Below are 21,469 nucleotides of genomic sequence, written 5' to 3' on the forward strand. Positions count from 1 at the left end.
AGTCTAATAAGTGGCATGCAGCCGCTGACGCTCTCAAGCTGGCGAAAAGGCTTGAAGTGAGTGATATTATCAGACTAAGCCGTGCATATAAAAAGCGGGACCAAGAGTATTGGTTTGAGGGACTTATTCAAGAGACACGGGCGAAGAGGCTACGCTGTGCAGAAGAAAAAGGGAGCGAAGGAAACTGCATGTCTACAAAATGTGGACGACATGGATGCAGGAGAATTGCGCACGGAGCTTCGGGCTATGGGAAAGTCGACGAAAGTCAAATCAATAGAAAAACTTCGCAACCTTGTAAGGAAAGAAAGAGAAAAGCAATGATTGTAGCCATAGGAGGAGATAACAGTTATGTGGTGAGATGTGCCTTTTAGTTTTGCGTGTTTCCTCCTATATTTATAGTGCTGTGTTGTACCTCTAGTTTAGAAATTGCATCACTGCTTGAAGATGAAGAGTACTGTTCCTGATTCCTTATGTAACCTGCCCCTAAAGGAGTGTTCGGTGTGTACGAAAAATAGTGTATTTGTATTATGTGACTGTTTACCTGCCATATATGCCCTGAGCAATTTTTTGGTGCAATATAAATGTGATATGTGTGTTTTGTAAGTATTGCCGTTGTCACTTTTAAAATGATCTTTTGGCTTGTCTTTTGCGTAAGAAAATTCTTTTATGTAAACAAACCATGGATAACCGATTTAGAACGCAATCAGTACAGCTACAGCTACACATCGGGCAGCGGTGGCGGTGGCACGTTGCTGCACAAGAGTGCTCAAAAAACTGTTTTGAATTTGCAGTTCCTTCACTGCTGTCCGTCTGCAAGAATTTCCGTATCACGTGCGATCTGCATTCTGCTGGCTTCGTTGACGCACCGTGTGCGGCTGCCTATCGTGCTGCCATCACGTGAAGATACGCCCCTTCCTTCTGGCTATAAGGCTGCGCAAGTCGTCGAGAGCCTTCACACATCGGGCAGCGGTGGCGGTGGCACGTTGCTGCACAAGAGTGCTCAAACAACTGTTTCGAATTTGCAGGTTAGTTGTCTTTTCTTACTGTTGTTAAGCTGCCAGTGCATACTGCCGCCACTGCTGCCACAGCTGCCCATGGTCTAGTGTCTTGCTTGCAATGTCATCTGAAAAGTTTGATCCTTGTTCTGCATGCTACGAAGACATTATAGATGGTGAAGAATTTATGACTTGTGCGGATTGCTGTCAAAGGTTTCATATAGGGAAGTGTGCAGGGGTTGGGGAGCGGAGTTTCAAAGCAAAAAATGCTGAATTAAGAAAAGCCTTGAAATGCTTGACATGTCGATCTTCGGCGTCTCGCAGTCAGGATAGCAGCAGTAATGCATCTTCTGCTGTCCTATGCAAACAGCTTGCTGAGATTAGTAAGGCTTTGGCAAATCTCACGGCCAAAGTGGATGATCTGACATCTTTGAAGGAAACCGTTTCAAGCATTGAAATGTCTGTACAACATATGTCTGACACGTATGACAAATTGCTCGAAGTATCTAATAGGCATGACAAGGAAATCGAGCTCCTGCGTAAGAGAGTTAACGACACTGAGGCAAACCAGGACGGGCAGCAAATTCGAAAACTGCGTCAGGAATTGAACGATCTGAGCCAGTACAGTAGGCGGCAAAACATGGAAATACATGGAATACCTGTGACAGATGGTGAAGATTTACTGAGCAAAGTAAACAGCCTTGCTGTGAAGCTTGACTTGCCCACACTTGTTGCAAAGGACATTGAAGGGCTACACCGCCTTCCATCTCAACCAGACAAGGTGCCTGTGGTTTTGATCCGTTTTGCCAACCGATCCACAAAAACAGACTGGATTTCAAAGCGCAAAGAATGCGAAGATGACATTCGATTCTTTGATAACCTGACGGCTTCTAGCAGGAATTTACTGTGGCTCGCTAAAATGAAGGCTAAGGAAATGAAGTATGCTTTCGTCTGGTCTAAGGAAGGAAAGATCTACGCTCGAAAGCAACCTGGTGCACGAGCCATCAGGATCGCTTGTGAGGAGGACATTGATAAGATGGTTTAATCACTGTTGCTGCGAGTCTGCGTAGTACGCCTGCTCAACAATGGCTTATTTTACTGCCGAGTCATTCACCGACTTTCTAAAGGACGGTGCTTACAATCCTCGCAACACACTATCTCTTTACCACTTGAACTGTCAAAGCCTAAAAAATAAATCAGAAGAAGTAGAAGCTGAATTAACTAAACTGAACTTTAATTTTGACCTTATTGCCTTCACTGAAACATGGTTTACCTCAAATGCAGATGTCAGCGAGTTTCCTGGTTACAAACCCATTTCAGTATTTCAAGATGGAAAGCGTGGTGGTGGTGTATCTTTATATGTGCAAAATTATTCACTTGTTTGTACTGATTTTGAAACTGTCTGCATTGCTTTTCATAGAGTTGCTATTATGGTTGTGTATCGCCCCCCTCAAGGAAATTCTGACAATTTTTTTCGCTTCATTGATTGTTTTCTGAAGTTTGCAAACCAAAACAACTGGCGTATCATTGTGCTAGGTGAGTTCAATATTAACTTTTTGGAGGATAACGCTCTGAAGATTAATTTAAATGAAATAATGCTGTCTAATGGTTGTGACAATACTATTGAATTGCCTACTCGCATATCCTTGCACTCTGAAACATTAATTGATTTGTGCTTCACTAATTTCCCACCTCAGAGTTGCATATCCGGTGTTTTTTCTTCTGGTATTAGTGATCACTTGCCTTTCTTTTCACTTTTTCCTGATACGACCAAATTGAATAAACCCGTTCACGCTCGTAGAGTTAATGATGAAAAGAGCATCTCCAGATTTTGTCACTTGTTGTCTACAATTAATTGGGTAGATGTATATGGTGAAAATGACTCGTCCCGTGCTTATGATATATTTATTCAGAAGCTGCTTGAATGCTATTACGCCGCCTTCCCAACTCAAACTATAAAAAAACATAGAAAGGCTAGAAAAGAATGGATGACAGGAGCACTTTTGAAACAAATTAAAGAAAAGAACAAAATGTTCTCTCGTTTTTTGGAAACGCGATGCCCGGATGATTTAGTTAAGTTTAAGAAGTTTCGAAATAAGTTAAACTCAGATCTAAAGAAAGCTAAATTTTTTTTCTATATTAATAAGTTTTCGTCAATCTTACACAATCCTAAATTACTTTGGCAAGGTATTAACGTTATTATAGGGAACAGGAAGAATTGTCTTCCCTCTGAGCTGAAAGTCAATGCGGTGAATTATGCTGGAGTTTCACTTGCCAATATGCTGAATGAACACTTTTTAGCTGCCGGAGCATGCCGACCTTCTGCTAGCTGTCATTCAACCCGGACTGTCGACTCATACTTACCCTCTTGCAGTACTGAATCTATATTTTTGTCCCCTACTTCAGTGGATGAAGTTATTTCTATCATTAATTCATTTAGGAACACCTGCTTGTCAGGCCTTGTCAGGAGGTATGCTTGGTCTACCTCCTTTAGCCTCACCTCGAGGGCATATTGTATATAATATGGCTAAATAAACATACTACTACTACTACTACTTGGGGGGGGGGGGGGGGCGGGGTGCTTTGAAAATGAAGATGCACACACGCCTTTCAGTTCTGCGGGGCAGCAGGAAAAAATTTTGCAGCGAATTTAAGAAAACTGATTGGGCGTATCGGGCGTAGATATGATACTGGCATCAAGTGCACAATGCGCACAAACAGGCTCGAGAAAAGTGACGACAGCAGTACTACGTACATTCAATGCCATCATTTATGTTCATTTCTATGTCCTTCTTTGCTGACTCATTTTGTTTGGCAGCCAATTAAAAGTTTGCCTTGTTCTTTATTCTTTTCGCAAAGTATTGCTTCTTTTGTAGGCCATGTTGCTGTGAAGTGTGTTTAGTTATATTCATATTCGTTACGTTTGGAGTGCATCGTTCTGGTTGTACATGAAACATGAACACAAGGTAATGACGCTATGTGATTCTGACTGTACAGATTTTGTTTCGAAATGTTGTATAAAAAGTGTATAATAAAATATTTTATGTCGGCACTATAGCCCTTGTCCTTGCCTTTTTGGGGGGAAGTTATAATCCCTTCCGCACCAACTATCAGATAGTGTGACAAGTGCAAGTTTATTGACAGCGACGCCATGAAAATATACCAATTACATCTGCTCAATTTCCTCCCAAAAGGTGCAAAGGAGAAAAGAAATATAACCTCCAGTGCTTCGAATATTACTGTAAACGTAACAGATCACTTCCCATGAGTGTTATCGTTACGAAGGCTTCCCCTTCATTCATGGTAATTTGCTGACATTGTGCTTTCCGCTACGTGCTATAATGACATCCCCGCCTGCTATAATGACATCCCCGCCTATTTGATATTCTCATTAACTTTGTAACATAGAATGCAATTCGTGACTTATTTTATTGGTATACATTCCTTTTTAGCGTCTGGTTATTTTTGTTGCGCTCTACCTCTCTATTACAATTGTATTTGGTTTGATTTACCAAACGCGGCTGCTTCCAAAGTAAGCGATAGTATTGTTCAGTGCAGTATAATTAGTTTTTCACTTGACCACAGAAATCTAAGCTGCTGCAGGCAGAGTAACCTGGGAACTGGGAAAAGCTGCAATGAAATAATACAAATTCGTTCCATTACGGGCTATGAGGGACAGCGCACTGGAGCGCTTCGAACTAATTCGACCCCCCCCCCCCCCGGGGGGTAAACAGCCGGAGCGTTGTTGCATTTCGCGTACGCTGAAATGTGGGCGTAGCGGCTGGGTCCTGAGCCGGCCTTACATCACCCGGCACCCTGTGCAAGACTTTGCCCCCCCCTCCACCCACCTCTCTCTCTCTCTCTCTCTTTGAATGTATTTGTGGGGGTGTTTCTCTTGTTTTTTATTGGCCATCCTAACGGGGGGCACTTCTAGTTTTCATTCTTTTAACAGTCTCAAAGTAGTATTTGTACTGGCGCGGGCAGGACACTTAGTTGTTTTTTATTTTTCTTCCCCCTCTAATTTATACCCCTTGATATCCTTTGATCTTGCTATTGGCGGTCAATTTTTTACACGTTTTCATAGCATTTTGAAGAAGATGAATCTTAAAAGCAAGCCGCTTGCGATAACGCAACTCATCTATTATACGGGTGAAATAGAAAAATTTATTGCTTAAAATGATTACAGCCCAGCCTCAAAGGACAGATGCAAACGTTCTTCAAAGGAGGCTCTCAAGACAGTCGCTTCAGACGATTGATATGACATCGCGACTAACCCTGTTAATCCGTGGTTAACCCTCTTGCACCTGGCGGCCCCTTGCGATGTCACTCTGGGAGGTGCGGGAGAATTAACTGCGATATCATGACAATCGGCCGACGAAGCAGCGTAGCAGCGACTCGCAGCGTAGCGGCTGGCAGCGTCGCAAATTGCGACAGCCACCGTATTTACCATTTATATATACCGTTATGAACTGGTTCCTTGATGACGTCCATGTAAAAGCGCTTTTTCGTAGCACAGAAGTGGACACAATTAAATTCACCAATTTGTTTGCAAAAATGGAAAAAAGTTGGCGGTATCTTGCGGCATCTTTAAAAGCGAAGTTTCGTATCTCAAAAGCGAAGCCTCATTTTTTCAGTTGTGTTACACAGGATGGATCCCGGCAATACATCATGCATGCATATTACAGAAGTCAGAATGAAAGAACAGCAAAAAAAAGTCGCCAATAGCTGCAGCAATAAACGTATGAATGGTGATCATGCGTGAAATTTTTCATTCATACATTCATACTAATATATTTTCTATAGAAACGAGCACATTTATTAAAATTAGTTGACCAAAACAAAAGGTTCTGAACCCAGGCTAGAACTCTAAGTGCAAACTCGAGTCACTATATTCGGACAACGCTAGAGTCACTAATTTGAAAGCATTACAGGTGAACGTGACAGTAACAACCTGAACGTCTATCTAGACGCTATTTGCTTCTAGACTCCAAATTCTGTGTTCTGCCCGACAACAGCTGAACAGCTTCAGAATGTTTCTGAATAAAGCTATATCAAAATTTCCTTAAATAAGTATTAAAAGAATAAACTTAGACATTTATATCCGCGAATACTTTTTGATGTCGGCCGTTTGAATGCCGCTACGCTCTTTAAAAGTAACAAGAATAGCTAAAATTCAGGCGAGCTAGCTCTCATACCCTAATATATCATGATCACACGCCCCAATAAACTTTTTAGATAATAGCAAAGGGCTGACAATTTGCAAAGTGGCTCCACGACAAGCATATATGAACAGCCGCGAATACTTTATGTAGCTGCGTTAATGCATGGTCATCATAACAACCTTCTTTATTTAAAGCTCCGGTCGAGACATTGGGTTCGAGCTCTGACATGTGCTCTTGTCTGCAAGGCAAAAGTCACCCGATAAGAAGGTAAGCGTCGAAATGGACGCAACTTCAGCAGTCCGAACCATTTCTGCAGCGTAGCTCGCTACCGGGCGCTATCTTTCATATTTTAGGCAATATCAGGTTTCAATTAAGAGGCCTCAGGAAGCTTCTTGATCAAAGCTACGCCAGATCGTTGCACACCATATATTATGGTACCTAAAACCGGGAAGCATTTTCGATATCTATCCGTGTTACGGTGCTATACAGTTTCAAAGTCCGCAAAAATGCCAAAACTTTGACTCCCTCCCGTAGGCAGCATCGTATAATATTCAAACGCGCTGGGAAGCTCGTGTATTAATAGCACAGGACTGAAACTTCGGCACATTTCTCAGCTAAGTGTATATTACATAAATCCCCGAAGAATTTTTTGTAGGTGCTTTTGTTCACGTTTTACGGTTTTTTTTGTACCCCTTCCCTTTCAGTTACGCTCCCTGTCGCCGCCACTGCCGGTAGATGGCGCAAGTAGTAGATGTCCCCGAAAGCTGGGCATGAAAGCTGTACAGCTTTCTCAGAATCTTCCTAGTTGAATAAAAATTCGGAATTGTGAGGGGTTCGAACCCGGGGACACTGTTTCACCGGAGCAGTCGATCTAGTAATTGAGCGAACCAGGATGACAAATATGCTGTCTTATTACAAATCTAATCTACATTTGATTATTCCCGTACACATTTGACCAACGGTGTTCCCACTTGGAGTTATTGATCAATTCGCTCTCGCCCTGCCATAAGTTTATATATTACTCATTGGCATCCACCCAAGCGCAGCCAAACAGCTACGGCCATAAGCGTGCCGTGCCTGTTAATTTTCTCAGTTAGACATACAGCACTGCTTCGGTCACGTGGTGGCCCGGGTTTGAGCCCCGGACAAGGACGAACTTTTCTTTAACTGTGAAGTTTCTGAGCAAGCTGTATATTTTTTCTTTGTAGCCGTTTGGCTGCGATTTGGTGGATGCCAATGAGGAATTACTCCCCTATAACAAATCTACTCCACCTTGAGGGATTCCGCTAAACATATGACCAATAATAATAATAGTAATAATAATTGATTTGGGGGAAGTAAATGGCGCAGTATCTGTCTCATATATCGTTGGACACCTGAACCGCGCAGTAATTGAAGGAATAGAGGGAGTGAAAGAAGAAAGGAAGAAAGAAGTGTCGCAGTGGAGGGCTCCGGAATAATTTCGACCCCTGGGAATCTTTAACGTGCACTGACATCGCGCAGCACACGGGCGCCTTAGCGTTTTTCCTCCATAAAAACGCAGCTGCCGCTATCGGGTTGGAACCCGGGAACTCCGGATCAGTAGTCGAGCGCCCTAAACACTGTGCCACCGCGGCGGGTAAAACATTTGGCCAACCAAATGCGTTTTCAAAAGATCCGATTCCAAAGGTTGAGCAGTAGGGTTAAGCAGTATGTGCCGATCGATGCATTAATCGCTTAGTGAGTGGGTTCATATAAAAAAAAATCACAGTCCTAAATTATACCTCTAGAACACAAAAACATGTATAGCAGATGCCACCGTGTAGAAGGGATAAGCTACGCAGTAACGGTGCGCGTAGGTGCCACCAAATCGAGAAGTGAAAGCGGACAACTCTGCCGCCCTGGATTACATACCGCCTCTGGTTCCGTCAGCGTTGCCAGTTGAGCCCGACTTGATCTCTATAACTGTTACAGTAATCGACAAAAAACCCCCCCTAGATTGTGCAAAAATCCCAAACTTCCTAATTTTACTTTGTTCGTGTCTTCAATAATATCAGCCAAGTTCCCCATACAATTTAAATGGCAGGCTGTATACATTGTGGTAAAGTACGATTTCTATCTCCTTGACAGGTTTCTCGGCTCAGTTTTGCCCACTTACTCAAAACATATATATCAGGTGTTTTAGGGAAGCTCGCCACTAATTAAAAAAAATTATTAGTGGCTTAGTTCCTTTATGCCAGGGTATGCGAAGCGGGAGGTACGTCTCCCTGGCTGAGCTTGTTATTGTCAGTGTATGTTTAGCAATGAGAGACACTGTGTATACGCATCTTTTATTCATTTTGCTTGACAAAGACGAAAACTGCCCAATGATCTTTGAAGTTACATGCAGCGATCTCAATCTTGTCCATAGAGTATTTCGATTTGGTACAGTCTCTTTGGTATACATGCAAGGCCTATAAGTTCCCCATTGTGTAGTCTGGACGTGTGGGTCCGAAGCTAAAGTCAAACTTTTCTTTCGTACACTGAGTAAAAGAGTCCCGTTTCGTGTTGAAATCACCCAAGGTGTCACACAACTGTGAAAGAGTGCCGTAGATTGGTATACACGTGGCAACGACATCAATCGTCTGCTTGACAGTGTTCCCGGTGCCACATAGACTACTTTGATTATAATGCCACTGTTAGGTCCGGGCACTCTTCCACATTTTCCTGCGTATTCGGAAGGACGGCCTCATCGTGGACTTGCTGTAGCCTCCCTTCATCTATACAAATGCCATAGTGCTTGCATAAAGGCGATTATCTGAGCACTTCCACCAACGGAGCAAAAATTTCTCGCGACACGACGTTATACAAGCAGATTGTCTTGGCGAACACGCGCCTTTTAATGTTAACCACAATTGACTTGTCTTATTCGATACTTCGTGGCAACTGCCTCAACATTTCGTCCGTGTCAACCGGAACGTTGACCACAGGTCCCTTTAAGCCAAACTGACCGTTACGCCAGCTTATTAGACGCCGGATTTGAACGAAGGGAGTGCGAGGAGAAACTGAACGTTCGGCCACATCTTTCAAAATTGGCAAAGCGGGCGGTAAGGGCGGATACCGATACCCATGGCTTACACTGTAGAGTGTAATTTTCTGCTCAACGAGTAAGTCCTTCCTCGTTCCACAAACACTAGCCACTGTCTCATGAGACCATTCTGGACATGCCAAACGCAAAGTGCCATACATTGCATTACACACTGGTGCCAAGTCCTTTTGGTGCCACAGTCTCGCACACACTACACATGTGCCCAAACGCATTGTTCACAAAGTGTGCTTCAAATGTCCGGGTCGCAGACGCACTTTCGGAAACTCGAATGGTGTGATCAGTCACACGACGGGCCTTCACATCCTATTCGGTTGGTTTAGTGTACTGACGCCTTCCATAGGCTCCATCTCGGCGGCTATGTGGCGTCTATTACGCTCGGCAGTGTGGCGTCTCCGTTTGACAAGGTGTTCATCTCTGTGTTCGGGCGTCTCCGCTGCTCTGTTCGCCTTCTGACGCTCATTTCCTCTTTTTGTGTAGCCAACTGCCAGGCGACAACCTCAGGATCGGAAGAGTTAATGTTCTCTTGTCTATACCGCCGTTTTGCAGCGGCTGGACTGTCCTTCTGTGCATCGATATCAAGCGTTGCGATACAGCCGCCGATTACATCTCCGCCTTTTATACAAGGCGGATTTAAAGTGGTTGCGAAGGCTGGGCCGAAAAGTGGTTTAGCGCGACTGCAGCACAACCAGAGCATGGGGGGCAAAACACTCATATAAAGAAATGATAAAGCTACAAAATTGGAATGTAATCTGCCAATAGAAAAGAAAAAATATATTAGCACCTTGTTTTATGAAAGAGGTAAGTCATTTTATTAAAACCTGGCAAATTTTGTATTTTTGCGACACTCTTGACCTGCCCCCATTCATGAGTGTGCGGTGCATTACAGCGCGTCTTTGCAGGCCTTGTTTCGATACCCGGTTAACCCGGCCACATGATTCGGCTAACCCGGCTGAATCATGCATGCTTCGCCAGTGTCTGGAAGTGTTGCTGCCTTTCTCTGCTGCCCCTCCTTTACCTGTCACTTTCATTGCGTTCCCAATTGCACATTAACAAGGCCATAACTAGCAGGAACTCGAGCACATTTGACTGGCAAAGGTTGGGGCGCGCTGAAAGGCAGCAACCTTCGAGAGGTACGGGCTCGAAAACGCGGATTCTACAGAAAGACCGCTTTATAATTCGCGCCAAAAGCATACGTATGCGTGACGTCATTCTACGTCACGTTTGCGTAGTTTGCCCCCCAAAATCCAGGAGGCGCTGGAGTGCCCACGAGCCGCCATTTTTTGGACCAATGGGCGTCTATGGAGCCTTCGCTACCAGTGTACATCTACCTTGTTTTATACGCAATGCTGGGCATGCGAGGACGCACGGTTCGGTTGATAGAGCGGCATGCGGCGAGGCGGTGGCTACGAACGCGGCGCAGCTGTGGGGTCTCTCTGGTTACGATAGTATCGGCGCATGCGCATAACTGCTCATCCGCGTGACGTCACATTCAACTTCGCCGGTGGAGCGGGCGCACGGCCGCGACGAAGCGCGCGGCGTACCCACTGCTCCTCTCCGGTTGCCATGGTAACAGCGCATGCGCACAACTTTCCTCTCCCATGTACCGCGTAATGCTCGACTGGTAGCCTAGAGTAGCTCCCGCTACAAAATTGGTTTTAAGGAAAGGAAATGACGCCTGCCCCCCGATTCTCGCTCGACACCCGTACCGCGCCGAAACTGGAGGAAAATCTCTTCCCTTACGGCGCGGTTCGGGTGCCCTCCGAGATGCCCCATTTTTCGCGCACGGCCAACGCCGACACCGACTTTTCTGCGACACGACCTCCTTAACGCTATCGCGTTAAACCTTAGCCGTTTTTAGCTACTGAAACCAGATACACAAGAGCAAATTGACGAAAGAATATTTATTGCGTCTTGGTAACACTCTCAAAACATTTCATGGAAATTGCTGCCGCACAAATACGAAAGCATTAACAAACAGAAGGGGAATACAGAAGAATATGGAAAAATGCACACAAACAAAATAGTCGCTCTAGACTGTAAAGCGCACGGATTGAGGAATGTGGGCGACGGCTTTCAACACGACAGTCATTCGTTCAACAGCGGTGCAGGCTGCTTCTCAGCGCTTGCCATCTACATGCCGCTTTCAAGTGCCCACCAGGTAAAAAGGACCCGCCTCTGGACGCAATCATCTGTGGGGAATACAGTGAGCATATCTTTGAGAGTGCGGACGGTCCGGTGATTGGCACTAGCCCCAAGTCCTGTCACTGCTCCATGACTTCACAGCGATTTCATCTGGTAAAAGCAGGCACACATGCGGCACCGCATTGCTGAGGCGTTATGTGTCGCGAAGGGAAGTGCTCGGACACAACAATCAGGCTACCATCGTCTCCAGAATCTGTGGATGCCATAGACTCGGTCCCTTGTTCCCAGAAACTGGATTCCGCGGCAGGAGCATCTGTGGATGCCACAGGCATGGTCTCTGGCTGGCAGAAACTCAGTTCTACGGCGGGAGCATCTGTGGACGGCATAGACTCGGTTTCGCGTTCCCAGAAGCTTAATTCCGTGGTGGGAGCAGCATCAGCAAAAATGCCTGACTCTTCAGTTGTCTCTGCGAAGCGGTCGGATGCTTGTGTGGTTTGTCGTTCGTCACCTACCAGCAGCTGCTCACACTGTCTTCAGCAGGAAATGAAGACTGTAGCCAATTACTAACCGTGGCTTTAACGTCCTTTGCTGGTACAATGATTGTGGTCAGTGAGTCTAGAAAAGTGGCCTCTCGTCCCGAATTACTGGTCCATTCGGCGTCTGCATCAGCAATGGTAGCGACGGCCTTGCCTTCCGTTCCGTTTGGCTTCTAATAATCGACAGAGAAGCTAGCGTCCATTACTTTGTGTTGACTGTCTCCAGAAGCATGGTGCACCTTTACACAAGCGTCACGGTCGTAGGAGGAGGGCTGGACAAGAGCGCCACAGCGACATTCTCCAAAATCCTCCACGGCAAGGTTATTCGCAGCGTCCACAACCTCCAAGAATACGGCAGTATCTGGCTGCCTTATTGGAAGAGGAGGAGGAAAAACTTTATTTATATTTGATATTAAAATGTGTTATTAGCGGTCGCGGGCTGTCTTCATCTTCCGATGAGTTATTGCAGCCCGTCTTAACAGGGTTGGGGCCCATGGTCCAGGGCTCCACTGAGGTATGCCGCCAGGTAGGCTCTCCGCACCAATCCGCGCTGGACGGCCGGGTCCTCGCTGGAGAGCATCCCCTCCCACTGTTCCGCACTCGGGTTTTTGTTTATTTGCAGCTAGATCCTTGTTTTTCTGACACACCCACGTTATGTGCATTAACGTGGGTTTTTCTCCACACCACGGACATTTGCTGCTGTATTGCGTGGGGTAGATTTTACTTAATGTATTTAGATTGGGGAAAGTCCCCGTTTGCAGCAGCGTCCAGCCTACTACATCTTGTTGGTGTAGGCTGTTATGGGGTGGCGGATATTTTAGTCGCGTTCCCCTGTGATAGTTTAGAATGTCTGAGTAGCTCAGGGGTACCGGGTCTGCTGCTGGGTTGTCGAGGTCAGTTTGAGTGGAGGCTCGGTTTGGGTGCTCTCGAGCAATCCTATCTGCCTCTACGTTCCCGGCGATCCCGGTGTGTCCTGGTACCCACATGATTACGTGTAGCAGTTGTTACTCAGTTTGCGGCATTTTGGCCGATTTAAGGATATGTAGAGCTTTCCGTCCTATTTTGCCATTCATGTAATTTCGGCATGCTGCTTGCGAGTCTGTTAATATTGTTAGAGACCTTCGGATACGGTAGCCCTCCGCCGCCGCCAGGGCGATGGCAGCCTCTTCGGCTTCCTCGGCCGCACAGTCCTTGAATGATGCGCTGGCTATTTCCCTATGTGCAGAGTTTATTGCCGTTGCTACCATTCTGTTTCTGATTTCTCGAGAATCTCTCGGGTACGCAGCCGCGTCTGTGTACAGTGTGGTTTCTTTTTCGGCTAGGAGTTGTTGAACGTATTTTGCCCTAGCTTCCCTGCGTCCTTTATGCAGGTTTGGATCCATGTTTTTCGGTATCGGGGCTATCCTGAGTGTGTTGCGATATTCGTCAGGTATCCGCTCTGTTCTTGTTTCTTGCAGCGCACCTTCGTAGCCACACCTATTTAGGAGCGCTATCCAAGCTTTGGTTTGTTTTAGCCTTTGTAGCTGCGCCGCAAGTTGGGCTTCTCTCAGCTCTTGAAAGGTGGTATGCAAACCCAGGGCTAGGAGTTTCTTCGTTGAGGTTGCTTGCGGTAGGTGGCGCGCTAACTTATATGCTTTCCTTATTATTGTGTCTGCCTGAAGTATTTCTCCCTTAGTGCAGTTGTAGTATGCGAGGCTGTATGTTATTCTGCTTACTACGAGGCTTCTTGCGAGTGTTAAAGTGCCATTTTCCCGCAGGCCGTGCCTCCTTCTGGAGACCCTGGTTATCATGCGCGCCACTTGCGCTATTGGAAGAGTGCTTTCCTCCTTAGAAAGACGAGATGCGGTACCCCCATGGAACAAACGGTCGCTATCAGGGCTGGCAACCAGTGTACCAAGAGCACCGGAACCTAGTGAGTACTCTTGAAGTCGATTCTCGCTGGAGAGGCTGGCGTCCTCCAAGATTTGCGTTCCGCCGAAGGTCAGCTCAGGTTCGCCTTGAACTTCTGCCTGCTCGATCTCACGATCTGAAGTCACGCGTTGACCTGTTCTCGTGGCTACCGAGGCTAAATGTCGTGAAGGCTTATGGGAAAAGACGGCTTGCTCTTCCCTCTGCTCCTGGAACCGGACATGCTTGATTTGTTCCCTATCTGAGACTTGATTTAGACTAGCGTCACAGAACAAGTCCCTCTTCACCACTCGTGCTGAGCGCTCGGCCCTGACTGGAGCAAGCGTAAGGTGGCATTGGTCTCGTATTTTTAACTGAGCGGATGCACAACTTTCTGTATAGTCTAAATTTTCAGGCTCCTGCCAGTGCGCCCACCTCCTGGAACCAGCATGAACCTGAGCTCCAGTTCTCGATCTGACTTGCCTGACGGCGCCGCAAGGAGTTGACGCATCCACGACCCGCCTGTCCCGCTTTGGAAAATCCGTAGATGTGTGCAGCCTGTATCCGGATTCATTGTGCGGTCTGGCATTAGATTCAATGCGATATCTAGACCCGGAGTCACTGCGCCGTCTGGTCGATGGTTCAGTGTATCGTGTGGTCCCAGATCGACAGCGTCGTCTTGTCCCGCACTCACAACAGCGCTGAGGGCTGGCTTCCATTTCTCTTGGGTGTGGCCAGTGCTCACAGCAAGCAGCGTCGAGCCATGACGACTTGTGCGCCCGGTGTTTTCTACGTCTCCCGCTTTCGTCTCTCTCAGTTTCCAAAGACAGCGCCCTGTCAACGTGCCATGGAGTGATGCAGCCTTCGCATCGGTGGTACCATCGGCGGGATTGCCACTCATGGCAACTCTCCTAGGAACTGTACGGACCACGCTCAGACTCGTACACATGTGACCAAGTGGTGGAGCGCTCACTGCGCTCTTTCGAGCACCAGGGACGCCAAAACTGTGAATTCGTTGAGGAATCATTCGGGCCTTGCAGAGGCACGCGTCGGTTGGACGGCGCACCGCCAGAGTACGGCATCCATCCCGTCACACTGTAGGGCGATTGACCAGCGAAGTACATCCTGTAGTTACCTCCCTGTTAGAAAATGAATGGGTGCACTGGTTGCACGCAAGTTCGACCCATGAAAGCAGATCTCCTCAGCGATGCACTGAGCCGTCTGGTCGACGTTTCAGTGCATCGTGTGGTCCCAGATCGACTGCGTCGTCTTGTCCCGCACTGACAACACCGCTGAGGGCTGAGGGCTGGCTTCCATTTCTCTTCGGTGTGGCCGGTGCTGCGAATAGCGCGGCTCATAGTAAGCAGCGTCGAGCCACGACGAGTTGTGCGTCTGGTGTTTTCTGCGTTTCCCACTGTCGTCTCTCTCCTTTTCCGAAGATACCGCCCGCTCGACGTGCCGTGGAGTGCTGCAGCCTTCGCGTCGCTGGTACCATCGGCGGCGTTGCCGCTCGTGGCAACTCTCCGAGGAACTGTACGGACCACGCTCAGACTGGTACACGTGCAGCCAAGTCGTGGCGCGCTCGCTGCGTTGGTTCGAACACCAGAGACGCCAAAACAGTGAATTCGTCGAGTAATCTTTCGAGTCCTGCCGAGGAACGCGCCGGTTGTACGGCGCACCTCGAGAGTACGGCATCCATTCCGTCTGACTATACGGCGACTGACCAGCAAAGTCCATCCTGTAGTTATCTCCCTGATCAAAAATTAATGGGTGCTCTGGTTGCACGCAGGTTCTGCCCATGAAAGCAGATCACCACTGTGGGCCCCTGCCAGTTTCCGATGGTTGCATTTACTTTAGGTTCGGCGACCAGGCAGGACCGAGGGACGGATGACAGTCATCCTGGAACGGACGCCCCCAATCCATATCAGGTGTTGGTGACAGACCGGAGTTCACATCGACGCTATATCCATGGTCTGCCTCGGAAAGGTCACTACCGTCGAAGGAGTCGTCGCTCAAACCGCTTTTGTCGCTAGTGGAGCTGTAGTAGTAGCGCTGAAGCTCATCCGAGGTCGAGGTCATGCTGCCGCCTTGAAACTGCTCGCACTCATTGGCGGTTGGCGGCCGCTTGCGCTTGAATCAGATTTCCATGGAAATGGATCTCGGGCGATGGATTGGATTGGATTGGAGCAAACTTTATTTGTGCCTGCAGTTGTGCGCTCGCGCGCCCCGACGAGGGCCTACGTCGTCTACGAGGTTGCCGTTACTCGGCGTGGGTCTCCGCGCGCCGTTACCGGTTCGCTGGGTCCCTGGCTTTCGAGTGCCCCGAGGACCTGCTGGACGACCCATAGCTGTTGGTCTTGGTCGTTGCTCTTCGCGGCTGCCTCCAGCCGCGGCGGGATTGTTCTTGATCTTTCTTTCTTTGGATTTTTGATGCAGTACCACAAGATGTGCGTGTGATCTGCCGTCTCCCTCCGGCAGACTCTACATGTATCGGTCGGGTAGGTCTCGGGGTACATGCGATGCATCAGTCCCTGGCTCGGTAGCGATCCGGTCTGGAGCTGTCTCAGTAGTACCGCCTCCGCTCGACTCAGCCTCGGGTGCGGGGGTGGGAGAGTCCTGCGAGCCAGGCGGTAGGCCTTCGGGATTTCGCTGTGGTCCGTCATGCGGTCCTTGGTTCCGAACCACGTCGGACGGTGTGTTGCCGGGGCGCGGCTGGTTAGCGCTCGCGCCGCTGCGTGTGCCGTCTCATTGTGGTTCTCACTGCGTTCCAACGCGTCGCCCGCGTGTGCCGGGAACCACTTGTTCTTACTCTTCTGTCTTGCAGTTTGGTCGCTCGTAGTACGCGCTCGGCCTCCCTGCAGACTTGGCCTTTGGCGAAGTTTCGCACCGCCTGTCTCGAGTCACTCAGCACCGTGTAGCAATCTGCGTCGGCGATGGCCAGGGCGACGGCCACCTCCTCCGCTTGTTCCGCTCCGGCGCTTCTCACGCTCGCTGCCGTCCTCGTGGCGCCGGTCGACGCCTCTATGACGACCGCTGCGAAGGCGTTCCGTTGGTATTCGGCCGCGTCCACGTACCGCGCGTGCTCGTCGTTGACGTGCGGGTCGATGAGAGCATTGGCCCTCGCCGCTCTTCTTCCCTTGTTAAACTCGGGGTTCATGTTCTTGGGTATGGGGTCGATTCTCGTCTGGCATCGGACCTCTTCGGGGACGTGGAGCTTCATCTCCGCCTCGTTCGAGTGTCCTATTCCCAGGTCGTCCAGTATCTTCCTCCCGGCTTTGGTAGTGGACAGCCGCTCCAGTTGAGAGGTCCGTTGCGCTTCGGCTATTTCTTCGAGCGTGTTGTGCATCCCGAGTTGTAAGAGGCGGGTCGTGCTCGTCGACTCGAACAGGCCCAGCGCCGTCTTGTACGCTCTTATGATGATTACATTGATTTTGTTGTGTTCGTGTTGCAGCCATCTGTGGTAGGCTGCAACGTACGCGACGTGGCTGATGATGAAGGATTGGACGAGCCTGATTAGGCTCTCCTCTCTCATGCCAGCCTTCCGGAAAGTGACTCTTTTGAGGAGTCGCATAGTGTTGGCCGCTTTTGCCGTGAGACGGGCGATGGTTTCGCCGTTTCTTCCATGCTTTTCGATGACCATGCCTAGGATCCTGATTTTGCTGACCTCGGGGATCACGTTGCCGGAGTTGGTGGTGGTGGTGGTGGTGGTGGTGGTGGTAGTGGTTTTATTAAAAATAATTGTAAAAAGGGAGGAAAAGATTTTTGCTAGCCCCGGCATCTGCCATCGATACTGAAGCACCTGAGCTGGGGCAGCGGAAATAAAGGATAGCAGGCAGAATGAAGAAATGAAATGAAAGAGGTGAGGGTACAGGAAGAGAGAATAGGGGGATAAGTAATATGTACAAACTATTTACACAATAAGAAATGTGCCCAGGTTGTGCGCGTGATTAGTTCATTTTAGAGTAATTAAATCACACACGCGCACAGCACTGTGTTGGTTACAACTGGAATGGGGCGTCCAGTCATTAATCGTTCAAGGAAGCACTCGCGGAGCGTTCCGTCACTGCGTGTAACTACCTGACGGAGAACAGACGGGACGTCAAGCCCGTGTGTTCGAGGAATGCACAGAGGCTCACCAAAGCTAGCTCACGAGTGCGCGCTCTGCCCTGCGGCCACAATAGCGTCTGGATGGAGTCTGGTAGTATGCCCTGCGCCCTATAGGCCGCGAGCATATCGCGACGAGCATCCGCGAACACGGCACAGTGAAGGAGCAGGTGTTCTAGTGTTTCCACTGCACCGCATCCGTCACACACATCACTCGTCGCGATTCCGTGACGCACCCGTCGTTCCCCAGGCCACACGCAGCCAATGCGCGCGCGGAGGATCATTGCACGTTGTGACCGTGTAAGTGCGCAACACCCGGTGACACTGTCAATGCGCTCACCTCCCGCGATGCGTGGGTCGAGGTGCTGCATTCGGAGATGGTCCTGGATGGCCGCACGCACGTCCTCCAGCGCAAGGGGCAGATCGCTGGCAGGTAGCTGGTGTGCAGAGGTCGCGAGGTCGTCCGCTTCTTCGTTGCCGACGATGCCGCAGTGACCGGGCACCCACTGTTCACGCACGGCACAACCTCTCTGTGCGAGGCGCTCGATGCGCGAGCGAATTTCCCGGACTAGTGGGGTTCCGCGGCCGTTAGATTGCAGGCGGCTGAGGGCGGCGCGGGAGTCGCACAGCAGAGCACTCCTGGGCGGCGTAGGGCCGAGGGTGAGGAGCAGGTTCAGCCCGAGCCGGATCCCCATCAACTCCGCCGTGGTGGAGGAGCCCAGGAAGGCTGCGTGTTGTTGGCTGTGCAGTCGCAGGGCGGGGATGGTGGCCGCCGCAGCAAGGAAGCAGCTGTCGCGGGCCACTGAGCCGTCGGTGTACACGAGGAGATGGTCCTGGAGCTCCTCGTGTATGACGGCTCTGGCCAGCTGCTGCACAGCACAGAGGGGTGTGCTCCGCTTTCCCGCAATGCCGACGATCTCTCGCTGTACCTCCGAGGCAGCAGGCCAGCGAGCGCAGGAGCCGTAGGGGGGTGGACCTTGTGTCAATTGCTCATACTCGAGCAGCGCCGCGCCCATTCGTGAGCGCGGGTGTGAGCGCATACGCTGCAGCAGCGAGCCGCCGTTCGGTGCGCGGTGAAGCCGGTCGATGTGATTCAATGCCCTGCGCGCTGCTTGGAGCTGAAGTGGCCACGCTCCTGCCTCGGCAAACGTTGCGGCGCACTGCGAATTTTTGGGCAGGCCTAGGCACACGCGCAGGGACTTGTGGTGCTGAAGCTCGAGTTTCTTCCAGCACGGCTTGCGCACCGTGACAAGCGGCAGCGCATAGAGCACCGCCCCCAAAGCTGCGGCATTGTATAGCCGCAGCGCGGCTTGCTGGGAGATGCCCTGTCCTCGAGCGGTGAGCTTGTGCACGGCGGCGGTGATCCTCTTCATCTGCAGACAGGCCTTGTTCGCCGCGGGGCGGAAGGAAAGGCGCCAGTCGATGTCCAGGCCAAGGTACCACACCGATTTACGCCAAGGAATCGGAGTATCGTCCAGTGACAGTGGCGCAAGGTGCGCGCGCGAGCGCGAAACGCAGGCCATGACCACCGATTTGTCCGCGCTCAGCGACAGACCAAGGCCGCGCAAGCTGGCATCGATTGCGGTCAGGGCTCCCTGAAGACACCCCCGCACGCGGAACGCCTCGCCCGGTGGTCCCCGGCACCACAGAGCTATTTCGTCTGCATGTATGGACATGTACACATGGTGTCTGCCGCTCGTGGGTAGGGAGGCCGGCACCACCGACATGGCCACATTAAACAGATATGGTGATAGGACAGAGCCCTGGGGCACGCCCATGTCGATCGGGCGAGGCTTGGAGAGCTTACCCCCTACTCGTACGCGCATGGTGCGCCTGCTCAGGAAGCCATGAACGTATCGCAAAAGGCGCCCGCTCACACCAGCCCCCTCAAGCACCGCGAGAATTGGTGCGCGATGAATGTTGTCAAAAGCGCCCGAGACGTCCAGTAGTAGCAGCAGCGCAACCTGGCCTGCCGCCCTGGCATGCTCCAGCGCTGTAACAACGTCTGATACAGAATCAGCCGTGCACCGCATCCCACGGAAACCCGTCTGCCGCTCGTCAAACAAATCAGCCTCCGCAGCCCGCTCTTTCAGACGCTGCAACGCTATATGTTCCATGAGCTTACCTGCCGCCGATGTTGATGCCACTGGCCGGTATCCTCTCAGTTCCGTAGGTGAGCGCCCTGCCTTTCGGATGGGACAAACGACCGCGGTTCGCCAATCCTCTGGTAGCTCCCCGCGTTCCAACACCAGGTTGATCTGCTGCAGGAGGATCTGTCGCTGCTGCGCATCCAGGTTTCGCAGCATCTGGTATGTCACCCCGTCCGGTCCGGGCGCCGAGCGGCGGCGACAGCGCTGCAGCGCATTGTTCAGTTCCGCCGCAGTGAACGGCGCATCACATGGACCTTGCGAGGCGACGGGCGAGGGACTGGTGTCGCTTCCGGGGCTCTCAGGAGCAGCTATGTTAGCGGCGTTGCGGGGCTGGGCGGCGCGAATCTATCAGCAAACCGCTCTGCCAACTCTTCAAAGCTGAGCCCGCTGGAGATTGCGAGGGCGGCCAGCGGTTGACGGTTTGCCTGTGGTTCGGTGATGCGCCGAAGCGTGTCAAACAGCCTCCGCGAGCTGACATCTTCCTCCATCCTTTGGCATAGTGAAGCCCACTGCCGGCGGTATAGCTTGTTGGCGTGGCGGCGCGCTGCTGCGTCCAAGCGGTTGTAGACAGCCCAGTCGGCGGCTCTGTCAGTCCGTCGCGCCCGTCGCTCTGCGCGATCTCTCTTCTCGCGCAGATTGAGCTGCTTCATATCAGGTGTGGGCTGCCCTGCCCTTTCCTCTGCTCGTTGGGTGGCTGCGAGAGCGGTTCGGACTAGACTAGAGAAGAAATCGGCGCCAGTGGCCGCCGCCTCGTCGACCGCCCGCCTGAACGCACTCCAGTCGGTAATGGAGTATAGGCACGTTTGGGGCGCGCCTCCAACGCAGTGGGTTCGATTAGGATAGAGTAATGATCCGAGCCCCAGAGAGATGGTGATCGGCGCCATGTCGCCTCGATGCCTCTGGATGCGAAGGCAACGTCGATGCAGGAGCCGGTTGTTCCGCGTCGTTGGAAGGTGGGCTCGCCGGTGTTTAAGGGGGTGAGTCCCAGCTGCGTTGCTGCGCCGTGCAGGTTGTCTCCACGCGCGGAGTGGCGCGCAATGCCCCACGCACTGTGGTGGGCGTTAAAATCACCACAGATGATTTGGCGCGGGGCACAGCACGAAGACACAGCACGAAAACACAGCGCGTTCCACGAGACAGCTGGACGCACATAAACACTGGCCACCGACGTGTCAACACCACCGACGCGCATTGTCACCACTACGCACTCCTGGGCGTCAGATGTCGCCGCCGCCGAGCCGACGAGGCTGTGCTGGACGTCCTGCCGCACGTATATCGCGCATCTTGATTTCCCGGGGCGATGATATGTGTCACAACAGGGCGCTGCGGCACAGGTGGGTTCCTCGCACGTGGTGGATGAGTGGTAGCCAATGTAGCCAGGTAGCCGCATCTGGGGCTCCCCGTCATGTGAACGTACGTACGTCTC

The sequence above is a fragment of the Amblyomma americanum genome, chromosome 1, assembly GCF_052857255.1.
Source record: "Amblyomma americanum isolate KBUSLIRL-KWMA chromosome 1, ASM5285725v1, whole genome shotgun sequence".
NCBI lineage: Eukaryota > Metazoa > Arthropoda > Arachnida > Ixodida > Ixodidae > Amblyomma > Amblyomma americanum.